We start from the raw sequence: 14,417 nt of genomic DNA, 5'->3' as shown, positions 1-14,417 counted from the left end.
TTTAAATCAATCAATCAATATGTAGTTTGTATTCGAAATATTAGGTTTGGTTTATCTTGTTCTGCAATTCTTTCTCTCTCTCTCTCTCTCTCTCTCTCTCTCTCTCTCTCTCTCTTTTAAGTTTATAATCGTATTTCTTTACCACTCGGATACCATTTGAAAAGTTTGCAAACATTTGTAAACAAACATTTTCTTGCCTCATTTCTGGCAGGTAAGGAAATCTCTTTCATTAGCTGTAATATAAAAGTAAATATTTGCAGCGTAAGGGCACGATTTCAAATGGGTAGAAAGATAAATGTTTGTTTTGTTTGTCTGTTTACGTTGCTAAAAAAAATAGCATGTATTATTTTCGAAGGCACTGTCCATGATTAAGTAGATTCTTGGTGATTTGTGTGTCACTGTATTTCAATAATATTTTTTTTTAGTCTCTCTCTCTCTCTCTCTCTCTCTCCTCTCTCTCTCTCTCTCTCTCTCTCTCTCTCTCTCTCTCTCTCTCTCTCTCTCTCTCTCTCTTCACAATGAAAATATTTCTATTGTCCATGATTAAGTAGATTCTTGGTGATTTGTGTGTCACTATTTCAATAATAATTTTATTTTTTAGTCTCTCTCTCTCTCTCTCTCTCTCTCTCTCTCCTCTCTCTCTCTCTCTCTCTCTCTCTCTCTCTCTCTCTCTCTCTTCACAATGAAAAAATTTCTATAAAATTTTCTATTAGAATGACAGTGGACACCCATTATCAAACCGTTTAAGACTTTATTTGTAACATTATTTATTAGGTTATTTTCATATATGATAATGTGACCAAAACTATGTGAAGTTTTAGAAAAAAGTTTTAGTCAAAAATGCACATTGCTCCTTACATATTGAATAATAACACATGACTTAATATGACATAATTTTTCAGAAGTAGTCAGGCCTAAGTAATATTTCCATCTTTAATCAATTATCCGCTACTAGGAAAACGTATTAACACACACACACGTATATATATATATATATATATATATATATATATATATATATATATATATATATATATATATATATATATATAATGCATGTATGTGTGTGTGGTTGTGTTGATGATGACGATGTTAAGTTACCCTTGTATTTGATTTTGCCAAATTACGTAGTTTCAGCTTTTGAGGATCGTTGCTGCATTGTTGCTAGTTTACGATAGCTAGTAAATTGATAACGTTTAATATAACTATATTTATAGTTTATCTTCTCATCCTAAGCAGCGGCCGCTGATACGGGTTATCAAATCCTATCTGAAATCTGCAAAGAAAAACCACTCCATATTTTGTAGCCGTTTAAATCTCTTCTTTGTTCGGATCTAGAGATACCACGCCCGTTTCCCTTTTGTTCTGGCTCCTTCATTACTTTTACTCCTCTACTCCTGCTAGAAGGCTTTGCATTCCTGTAAGTCATTCCATGCAAAACATGATAATCGTGATTGGCTCTTTGTGCCAAGGGCGAACTGAAAATCTCTTTGAAAATTTAAGAAATGAAAAGGCTGTCTGCTCTTAATGGGAGTCATATTTTGTCAGACTTGTGTCTGGGGGCCTGGTGTTTTTGGGTGAATTGTTTAATTTGTGTTCTTATGTTTTGGGTGTCTTGTGTGTTAAAATCTGGGATGGCTTTAAGGTTTCAGGGGCGTAATCATTATGTTCCTTTGTGTGTGTTTTGATTCTTTGATATACTATATTAATATCTCTCTCTCTCTCTCTCTCTCTCTCTCTCTCTCTCTCTCTCTCTCTCTCTCTCTCTCTCTCTCTTATATATATATATGTATGTATATAAATATATATATATATATATATATATATATATATATATATATATATATATATATATATATAAATATATATATATGTATATATATATATATATATGTATATATTTATATATATATATATATATATATATATATATATATATATATATATATATATATATATATATATATTTAAATGTTGCTTTCTAGCTTTATTGCCCGCAAGTATCAAGCTGTCAAAGTTTGTCAGTTTCCTCTTTATATTTGTATTATCTATAAATACACATTTTTGTGATCATTCCTTTGAAAAATTAGTTCTGAATAAATAACAATAAACCATCCAATTTCGTGAGTAATTTTAGAAGAATAAAAATAGTGATGTGTCTGTTAAAAATGTCAAAAGTGTGTTTATCATAGTCAGTGTTGAACAAAAACCGTCGTATCTTAATATAGTAATATTTTAAAGCTCTTTTATTTTAATGTTTTTCTCTTTTGTACACACTGGGACTGCTAAGTCTAGTTCATTTAAATGTTCGAAAAAATGGTCCGTGTTTTATGTAAATTATAATGGGTGGTTTCCTTTCTGTGATTGCCTCTCTCATTTACGTTTGATGTATTTATGTAGTCATAAATATCCGTCTTTGGTGGGGTATATTTGTTTATTTGTTTCCTATATTTTCAACGCAACTCTTAACATAACATCTTAACAAGGTAAAATATTCGATTTCAGGTATATGTTTTACGTCACGATACATCATAAGTGCATTTTTCCTTTGATATTTTATTAGTTCATTCTGACTTTTACGAAATCGATAATTGTATATTCATATTTTTTTTCATTTTTTGTTCTTTATTTAAACTAAATTTCTCTTTTGGCATGCTTAAATATTTCTAAATTTGTAAAGAAACAAAAAATTATATATCAACAGTTATAAATATATATATATATATATATATATATATATATATATATATATATATATATATATATATATATGTGTGTGTGTGTGTGTGTGTGTGTGTGCGTGTGTGTGTGTTTGTTATAAGTTATATAGTTTGATTGATGTAGCTTCATTTATCTTTGACAATTTTTTATCTCTTGGTTCTTTTATTCATCCATTATGTCTATTTTGTGAATGTTTTTTTTTTTTTCCAAAAGATTAATTTGCCTTCATCAACACATTTTCAATATTTGCTGTTCTTTTCCTTCTCCCTTTGTTACCACCATCAGTCACTACCATCTCTCTCTCCCCTCCCCATCCTACCATGTCATCACCATCCATTGAAATCGATCGAATTAATTTACTATTTTTCTCTTTCTCTTTTCAGGTGAGCCTCAAGGGACTTCCTCAAAGCGTACCCTCGTGAGTCTGTTCTGGTTTTGGGGTCCTAAAAGTGTCTTTTTTTTCATGTCCTTAAGGGCGATATGCCCCTTTTGGCGTGTCGGACTCCTCGACTCTAATGATGTGAATGTCCCTTGTTTGAATAGCCTTGTTTAGAATGACTCATGTTGGAGGAGAAGATCGAAATCATTGTCTGTTTGTATGCGAGTTTGTCTGTTTGTTTGCTTTCTTTATGGACTAGTTAGGTAAATAATACTGTTCTATATATTTTAGGTTAAGGAGGGTTTGTTTCTCTGTGTTTTAGTAGTAATTTATATCTAAAATTAGATTCAAATCTTCACATTATGTGTTTATTAGAAGAAGTCTGTGTTTGTATGTGTGTAATCTGTATTGATGAATAGGATAAATATAAATATGCCCTTATTTATTGGTGATCAGGATGACATTTCCCTACTGTTTCTCCCACCTTTTTTCTCTATCAAATTTTTCAATTTTATCTATTCCTCAGAAAGGAGACGGAATTATATGAGGAAGTCATATAACTGACTTCTTTGTATCTAATATCATTTAAAATTATTATATGTGTGCGTGAAATATAACTATAAGGTGCTTGGTAATATCCGACCGTGATTTTAGATCATTTTTTTATACTTGTTTGTTATGTGTTGTGTAGGGAGTAAGACTGGCTCATTTCGTCTTATTAAAAAGTAACCTATTGATGTGTTGTAGAGATTTAATATACATTTATGAATTTTTTGTAGCTTTTTGGAATTCAATGATTTGAATTTAAATCAACTTCAAATACCCTTACTTAATATTTTGTAGCTGTGTAAAATTCGGCAGTGGGTGTTTTATAGTAAATCTGACTTTTTTTATCTTATAAATGTGTTGTGCTACATCCATATAATTATGAGCGTCATGAACAATGAAGTATCTAAGGAAATGATAGAAAAAAAAATATTTTTTTTTTGTAACCAATTGCCCGTTTTCTTTGGTGTTATTTCCTCATTATTTCTTTTATATGTATTATGTGTTACATCCACATTACAGACATAAAACTATGTATTATTTTCGGGAAAAGGAATGGGGAATAAACATACTTTTTCTATATCAGCAAAACGGAATGGCCATTAATAGTCCCTCTGGTATTTTTGTCCCAGAAACAGAATAATTGGCACCTCTCGGTGTTGGTATTTGTCATGTGTGCTAGAACGGACGCATAATTAATATTGCGTCGGTCGCTTGCGTTCGGTGTTGTGGGGTGCAAAATGGCTGTGCAACTTCGTGATTTAATAAGGACTCTCTCTCTCTCTCTCTCTCTCTCTCTCTCTCTCTCTCTCTCTCTCTCAACAAATTTTTGCTGCATCGCAATAAGAATTTTTAACATGATTCAATCGTATTCTTGTTTATTCACCTATCTTCCTATCCATCAATCTGTCGATCTATCTACATATACGTGCACACACACACACATATATATATATATATATATATATATACATATATATATACAGGTATATATATATATGTATATATATATATATATATATATACACATACAGTATATATGAATACTATGAAAGAGAAAGGTGGTTTTTATAATTCAAATGTATAAATTGAAATAAAAAAAACGTTATTTAATCGCTGGCGATTTTATTTGGAATAACTAACAAATGATGGGCTGCTCTTAAAAATCTGAACTCTTTGGTGTAGACTTTGCATATGCAGGTGATGCTACTCTCTTTGCCTCTATTCCATCTCATGAATGTAGGTCTGGGATTGCTGAAGCCTTTAATAGAGATCTAGCTAAAATTAGTGCATAGTGCGAATTATGGGGCATGAAATTGAATTCTAACAAAACTCAAGTATGATTGTGACTAAGTCGAGGACAGTGGCTCCTCAGCATCTACATCTCTGCATTGATAATGTTTCTTTAACTATATGCAACTTGTTTATGTTGTTTATGATTTTAGGGGTAATTCTTGATTGCAAATTTACTTTTGAGAAACACCTTCGATGTTTTTTCTTCAATTGCTCAAAAAATTGACTAATTGAGGAAGTCTTTGAAGACTTTTGGGGATCAATCTATTCTGAATAAATATTTTTTCATACTACTTGTTTTGAGTATTTTTTCTCTTGCCTAGTTTGCACGTTGCTGACTCTCATCTTGATTTGTTGGATAAAAACTTGCTGTCTTAAATTTCTTACTCCTGATTAATATTAATCTCTGCCAGCGTCGTCCAGTTAGTTCTTTATGCATATTGCATAAAATTTTACATAATTCTGAGCATCCATTGTATTCAGGTCTTCACAAGCTGTACCATCGTGTACGTAGCTCTAGGTATGCAATTAATTCTAACTGCCTTGTCTTCTCTACCATAAGACTAAACACTACACAGTATTCTAGAAGTTTTACTCCAGTTGTGACGAGATAGCGGAATGATCATCCTAATCAGCCTGTTGAATCAATAGAACTTCAGAAATTCAAACTTGCTGCGAATGTTTTTATGTTGAATAGACTGACATTAGTCACCCTTCATAGTTTAGATATGGCAGATTTATTTCAACATTGTTACTGCTCTTAAGATATTTTATATTCTTTATTCACAGCTTCTAATGTAGTTAATTTATTTCCTTGTTTCCTTTCCTCACTGGGATTTTTCCCTGTTGGAGCCCTTGAGCTTATAACATCCAGCTTTTCCAATCAGTGTTGTAGCTTAGCTAATAATGATAATAATAATAATAATAATAATGATTGTCGGAACCGAACTCATTACGTATAATTTTTATGCCATTAAGACCTGTTAATTTATTTATCATATAAGTAAATATTTATTATGACATTACCAAAGACTCGAGAAATATATATTACTATATAATGACGCTATTAAGGGGATTATTTTATTTATAGATACATTAGAATGCTTTATGAAAATAATTTACAGATGTACAAACATTTTGTGATATTAAATCATCATAACTGAAACAATTAGAGAATTACATAAAAAAAAGTTATGAATGATCTAATACAATTGATATGCATAAACCATGAAAGAGTAAGTATGCTTTGGTGAAGGGAAAAGGATTAGTATAGATTTGAAGTGTTTGATCTCACGTCCATAAGATGGAAAGTTCTGTTTGGTCTTCTGTATTTGGACCTCGTAGTGTTTTCTTTCTTGTCTCGGGACCACAAGACTGCGCAAGATGGATGTTGCGCTTTTAGCTTCGTTTTTCTTGATGCTCTTTTAGATTTTGTAGCAAGTAAGTTGTTATGTTATTTCAAGTTGTCGGCCTTTTCTTACTTTTTTTAAATGCTGTTTATTTGTTTACAGTTTTCATATTTAGACATTATTAATTGTTCTTAAATCCCTCACTATCCTTCTGTTCTTTATTTGCTTTTTCACTCTTTCCTCCTGAAATAAAGCGGGTGTAATAGATTTTTTTCCTTATTGCCACTACTGGAAATAGTGGAATTTTGGTCACGATTTGTTACTTTAAAAACTATCAGATTTGATACACAGGAAATCTTGAGAACTTCAGTGCTGAAAATCAAAGGAATGATAAAATCTTTATATAATCACGTTTTGTGATAAAAAAAACTGAAATTTGTGATAAAGATAATGCCATGAAAAAACGCATTGTAAAATCTAAATTTCGAAATGTTGAGATTATCTTAATGCAGTTCATGTTCCGTAAAAATCTTTCTTCCTAACCAGCGTTTGACTTGAACAAGCCTTGTGATATCCGACATAAACAAGAAATCAGCCCAAGCGGGACTCACGATCGTGATAGGACAGATTGGAGTCTTTAGTTCGTGATAGCACACATACACTGACCCTCTGTGTACTTCCCTCTTCCCTTCCCTTTTTCGATATGTGATGTTTGCTTTATCACGTGCTCTCTGTTTGTTTACATTCTTTGTCCAGAATCTTTGTCAATGAACAGTCTTCATGCTGTTTTGTTTTTATGTTCGCGTGTTTTGACGTGTTTATCTGTTGGTATGAGGCAATGATGATGGAAGAGGTAAACAAGTCTGTGATTTTTGCTTTCATTAGCCGTCATGCAACTTAACTAGAAAAACTCTCTCTCTCTCTCTCTCTCTCTCTCTCTCTCTCTCTCAGGGTAAAAAGTTACGAAATGAAAAATAATAGGTTGAATGACTCTTAATGAATTGCCTCGGGCTTTGTTGAGATATAGTAAGATTTCACACACACCCTCCCTCCCCTGTTTGAGCGGCTTCGTGACACCTGATATCCTTCCTTCTCCCACACTTAAACATTGATGTCGAATAGCCCTAAATTATCGGTTTTACCTAAGGATTCTGATTCTCTTTGCTTATATCCCTTGGTGCCTAATGTGTTGTAGGTTTTACCGTGAAATATACAGAACTTTTCCTTTTATTTTCTAACTCCTCTCTTTTTCCCCCATTTAAACTTGTGCATAATATTGATATTTTCCTTCCAGTCGTAATTTGTGTACCAAATAGTCCTGTGTACGTTAACCTATGAATATTTCAAAGGTTTTGCAAAGTCCTTCTTAGAACAGGATGAGAAAGCCTGTATGACATAAACAACTTCATTAGTAATACTTGTGTCATCACAAACTTCTTTCAATAGTAAGTTACGGATTTATTGAAAAATTTCCTCCATAATGCAAATGTCTCGTGTAGATATTTTTCGAATGGAATTGGGTGTTCTACTCGTGTATGAAATTCTCTCATTTAAAATGCATGGACAACATAAACTTCTTTACCCTGTTGGATGGACATCGATTTGTTACCCGTGATAGAAGAGCTAATGTATTCTCAGCTTGCTTAGAATTATGACTGGTGTCGAGGTATCTAGGAGGAAGTCAGAAGTAAGGTCGTCTCGTTGACGGTTTCGGACAGTTCGTACCCAAATTACTCTCATTTATAAAGAAGTGACATTTGCTAATGGACCATTAGATTGCCCCACTGTCTAGAAATATATAGACTGTGGATGAGCCTTCGGTTATCTTAATTGGTTTTAGTCCACCGATAAGTATGCAGGTGTCTGTGTGTGTGTGTGTCTGTCTGTATAAAAGTTTTAGTCACGATTTTCATCAGTTTTTTTCAGGTATCGTTCATAAAAGAAAAATTCGTATTGAAAGTGTTTAATGTGTAAGGATTACAGCCGTTCGTATTCCAATAAAATCGTATTTCTTGTAATAAGATAATAGTTTTTCAAGGCAAATACGCTCATAAAATGAACGACATATGCCATGTAATATCTCATACGAAAAAATGAACCCGAAATTTGTCTTGAATTTATGCATAAAACTGGAATGTCTTGTCTCAGCTCAAAATATCTTTCTATTCTTTCTGCTTTTATAACTGCTGTCTTGAAGCGGCTGTCCTTCGGTTCTATTTGCTTTGTCGGGGAAAAGGGCCGGCTGTCCCGGAGGAAGTACTCGGGCCAAGGAGTGGTCCTCTGCCTTGCAGATGGGCGGGGTCTCCAGCCTCGGGGAACTCAGGCCTCCATTTGGTAGTAGGGCGGCGCCGCTGCCTCGTCGTGTCACGAAAAATATATTTCAAATGTTCTTGCTCGTTTTAGATTGATAGTTGTACCATACGAACTCATTCTTGGGAATTTATTTCTCCCTTTATGACCGTACATCTGACGAGTCCTATAAATGTTTCAGGTATTTCCGGCTATCCAGTTTCTACGCCCTTAGATTCTATAGCAATCCGTCTCTATCATAGTTATCATTATTCATTTGCCACGCCCTAGAGTTTCTGTTTCTATTTCTTTTCAACATTATATTCTGTTTATAGACTGCATTACTACGCCATCTGTTAGCAACCTTCCTATTGCATCTTTTACCAACTAACAGTGGCTTCGGCACTTCATGAAATATTCATCGAACTATAAATCACGGCCGGACTCGCATCGTTTTTCCATGAATTTTGTATGAAAATCTGTCCATCCTGTAGCAATTTAACCGGGTGCATTTGGTATGTAGAGAGGAAACGCGCATTAAGAGCAAAGCAGTCGATTAAAATTCAGATAACCTGGACCCCGGGGGAAACGAGAGATGGCCTAAAGGCCCTAAACAAACCATTATTCGGAACCCATACACCTTTTATAGCTTGGAAATGAAAAGACTCAGGAGGACGTCGTGAGGAATTCGTAATTTACTGCCGAAGTTTCCGAAGGTCGGATACTGAAGGAGTATGTATTGGAAACATTTACTGGAGCCAACACCCTTTTAAAAGTTAGCCCGGGTAACATTTGTTTTGGGGGGGTGTTAGAGAGGACTGTCACGACTGACTTCCAGGTAACTACTTCCTAAAGGGCACACAATTTTACAGTTTTTAGAAGTGTTCGCTCTGATTTATAGATATTTCTTTTATGTGGAATATCTTTAGTGTTATTGCTGGATAGATCGATATATATATATATATATATATATATGTGTGTATATATATATATATATATATATGTATGTATGTATGTATATATACATGCATACATGTATATGGATTTATAAGACAAGAAATTGTTTCCATAATTTATTTATCTCTCTCTCTCTCTCTCTCTCTCTCTCTCTCTCTCTCTCTCTCTTTATATATATACATTCATATATACATTATATATATGCATATATATATATATATATATATATAATAGATTTGGTGTATACCCCCATAGAACCTCATTTGAAACCCGTTCTTCTTTTGATTCATGGTCACGTGACACATGCTACCGTATCTTGACTGTACAAGGTAATGATAATATTCCTGAATAATGTGATATGGTTCCTCTTCATCCTGGAAATAGAAATAAGCAATTTTGTATATGTAAAGTTATTTTATTTTTTATTTCTTTCATGTTTTTGTAATTTTGGTTTCAAATAAGCAAGATGTCACTCAGGATTTTTTTTTATTACAATTAATCTTAATTTAGATTTAATGCTGCGGCATTATTAGAAGGGTTTTTTGGTTAAATGTTAATCAGGGCATTGACAGAAGATATATATATATATATATATATATGTGTGTATATATATATATATATATATATAATATATATACACACTCACGAATTATATATATATATATATATATATATATATACATATATATATATATATATATATGTATATATATATGATGTTTATATGTATAAAAACATAGATGGAGGCACGTTTACAGAAATGCTCACGTATTGGATCTTGATATTTAAAGAATCTTTTCTGTACATTGTGCGGCTTTCCTTGTGTCAACTCTGGGTGTCGTTGCGTTTAGAAATTCTTCCATCATGACAGTTCAAGGATTTGAATGTTTATTTTTTTTTCTTGTTACTGGGTGATGATTAATATTTATTTCGAAACCTCGTCTACCCATCGCTCAGAAGTGCAATCATTTGCAAAGAAATTCTTTCTTAGTGTTAAAATCAAGTAGATTGATCTTATATGGAATAATTAAGCTACATGTGATTTATAAAACCTTCTGATAGTCTTCTTTGTTATAGAACGCCAATTAGGTAAAATAGGGCGTATTGAATAAGGAAGGGATATAATTGAATCAAGAAACAAATATTTACAAACACAAAAGTCAGTAGCTAAAATAATTGTTCTAAATTAGCCTGTTGTGCCATATTGGTTAGCGACAACCTACCTATTAATTTAAAACCTTTAGTTGAGTAAAAATTGTCTTAAGAAAAGTACTTGCCTAAAGAAAATTGTCGATAATGATTCTTTTAGAAATTATCGTAAATTGCCTACATTTTAGATAAGTTTTCCCAACTTTCGTAAAATTTAAACCCTTCTGAAATATTCAAAGCTAATTTGCCTTTACATCTAAGACAACTGAAGAGTTTTCCCTTATTTTTCTAAAGGATTTCAACCTTCATAACACGATTTTCCTATCTTATAAATTCCCCCTTGACCTAGCGCAGAACTTCCCAGAATTTCGAAATTTACGAACACTGCTGAAAATTTCGAGATTGGCTCTTCAGAATGCCGTTAGCATTTCATTACGATGTTGGCCAGTTGTGAATTGGTCCGTGTGGGTTGTTAGGAGTGGTTCTTCTTGAAAGAAGGAAATACTAAAATGGAAATTTCTATTATTTTTGTAACATCAAGGCTGGCTACATCCAATTAGCGTGAAGCGGGAGGTCAGCATTGGAGGCGGCATATACACACACACACACACACACACACATATATATATATATATATATACAATGTGCGTGTGTTTGACTTTACATATATGAATACACGCGCACACACTCACACGCATATATATGTATATGTATATATGTATATACACATACATACATATATATGTGGGTGTGTGTGTGTGCGCGTGCGTGCGAGTGTGTATTCATATATGTGAAGTCAAACACACGCACATTATATATATATATATATATATATATATATACACAGTATATATTAGGGTTGGATTAGGGTAATTTACTACGCATATGCTTTCTCTTTTTGAGGCTATATGCTTTGTATTTTTTTACGATGCAATGAAATTTGTTTCATAGGATATTAGTTGTGAGATTTGGTTTAAGGAATTAGACTGTCAGAAGAAGAATTCCACAAACAAGTTAAACACTAGTCTTTAGATTCTCAAGATCTTAAATTTTCATTTCAGAAGACTTACCTTTTAGACCTTTGGTTTTTATAATCATTAGCGAAGGGTATTGCGAGGTTGAAGCTGTCAGGTTACCTAAAATTGAATTTTTAACTTCTTTGAATTTGATTTTCTCTGAATTAGTAAGTTTTTACAACTGCGATTAACCCCATACTTATAAAATGATGCTAAATTTGAAAGGAATTCAATTTAAACTTTTTAAGAAATGAGAGGAAGATAGGAATTATTTTTATAAATTCAGTGAGATAGGGAATGAAAGAAATATTTCGAAGTTAAAAGCAATTTTAAAGAGAGAGAGAGAGAGAGAGAGAGAGAGAGAGAGAGAGAGAGAGAAATTGCAAAGGAAGCAGAGGAAGGAAGAGAAGATGATGGATTGATGAGCTAAGGAAACATGCACTTGTAGACTGGCATAGAAAGACCATAAACAGACGGGAGTGGAAGGACATTTCTGAGGCCTTTATCCTGCAGTGGACTAGTTACCACTGATGATGATGATATATATATATATATATATATATACAGAGAGAGAGAGAGAGAGAGAGAGAGAGATGTATGTTACTCATGCCTTCTGAGGCAGGAACCAACCACGAAGTCCTCCTCACTTTACCACTTTACATTAGTGCAGTAAATAATTGTTGCGACCAACACCAGCCAATTCTCTGACATGCCTTCCTGAACCGTCGTGTTCAGCAAGCAGTGATAACAAACGCCTTTTGCCAAACCTGACACATTAGCAGTAATTGATCTAATGGTTCGGGTCATGATCATGGGTCTAGGGAAGTACGTGATAAGTGTAATTATGAAAGGGAGACGCGGAAAGATAAAACGAAAGACAGAAACCCCACAGGTACGTGGTTTCCATCAGCCAGTCCTTAATTAGACCAAAGACATGGTTTCCGCGTCCTTGCTCTCTCTCTCTCTCTCTCTCTCTCTCTCTCTCTCTCTCTCTCTCTCATGTTTCCTTATTGCTTGTTCGGTGATTTTAGATGGTTATCATGTCTTGACGGATTTTCTGGTTCGCTCAGCAGGGGCCATGAATTTGCATCTTGTTCTTAAAGCCAGGAATAAAATCAGATTTAAATGTGTTAAAACGGCAGACATTTTCCCTTAACGAAACTCGAATTTTATTATTAATCAGCCAAGGATAATGAATTAATAAATGTGCTTTCATTTAAACCTCTCCCCCCCCCTTTCCTTTTCCCCTCCCTCTTTTAGCTCATGATTTTAAGGAGGTTGAATAAATAACGTATAATGTATTTTAGAATTATGATTTTTATTTTTAGAGAACGTATGTTTTATATATTTTTTTTTGTTCAGTTCAAATGGTCTTTGTACAATATTTGTAGTTTTTGATAAAGTAAAGGGTGAAATTAATGTATGCTTTAAGTTAATCTTTTCTGAGAGATAAATGTTTTCATTATCGTAATATAGAACGATACATAATTCGGTTAAATATCTAGTGCTCTTGCAGAATATGTGGATGATTAATTAAATATATTGTTGTTTCACAATTACCTTTATATCATGAGGATATACACCGGAAATATGCAATACATGTCATTTATTCTTTATTTGTTTCCAAAGGAAACTTTTATTATAATTTTCTTTATTTGAGAATAGAGAAAAACTGGAAAAAAATTATTCTATTTAGCTTCCAACTTAACCACCAATGTTATTTTATTAAATTGTTTTAGTAATGGCGTTTAGGTCTTTATATTTTATCATAATAATCTATGTATTTATTAATCAATATACGTATTCATATATCTATTTATGTTTGACACGAATAAAAAATTTTTTTATTCTTTTTAATGGATTCCGATAATTTTGAATAAAAGATTGTTTATTGCATTGCGTCATTTAATATTTATTTATTCATTGCAAATCTTTTTGTTACCTTATTTGTTTAGTTTATTTTTTATATTTTTCTTCCTTATTGAAAAGAAAGTAAAATGCGCTTTATTCTCGTAATATCATTTCTTTCTCGTGAATTTTATTTGGGTTTGCACGATCTTGACACAATTTTCAGTTCCAAGGTGTGATTATGTATTATCTACCATGGGAGTCGTGTTTATCTTGTGGAATCTCAAAGAATTATATCTATTTAATGACGGTTTCGTCTTTATTTCAATTTAATTTGATAGGATTTATAAACTAGGAAATTGTAATATATATATATATATATATATATATATTTATATACATATATATATATATATATATATACAGTATATATATATATATATATATATATTCATATATATGTATGTATGTATATTTATATTTATTTATTTATTCATTTTATATATATTTATATATATATATATATATATACTCTCTCTCTCTCTCTCTCTCTCTCTCTCTCTCTCTGTATATATATATATATATATATTTAATATAGTATATATATATATATATGTATATATATATATATATATATATATATATAACCCTAAGGGACAGATCACAAAAGGATTTTGGCTTTTTCTATAGTCTAAATAGTTTAATTTTTTGCAGATTAACCGATTGATGGATTTTTTATTTTGGTAAATTTAATGTCCCAATGTCCTATGGACATCGATGCCGAATTGTTTAATGTCGTATAATTACAATTGAGTATTTCGAAAAATTACGTCATAACAAACGCATTAAAAAAAAGAATAACCCACAAAA

This window comes from Palaemon carinicauda, chromosome 28 (genome assembly GCF_036898095.1).
Source record: "Palaemon carinicauda isolate YSFRI2023 chromosome 28, ASM3689809v2, whole genome shotgun sequence".
Lineage (NCBI taxonomy): Eukaryota > Metazoa > Arthropoda > Malacostraca > Decapoda > Palaemonidae > Palaemon > Palaemon carinicauda.
The sequence above is the reverse complement of the archived record's forward strand: the minus strand, read 5'-3'. Positions refer to the sequence as shown.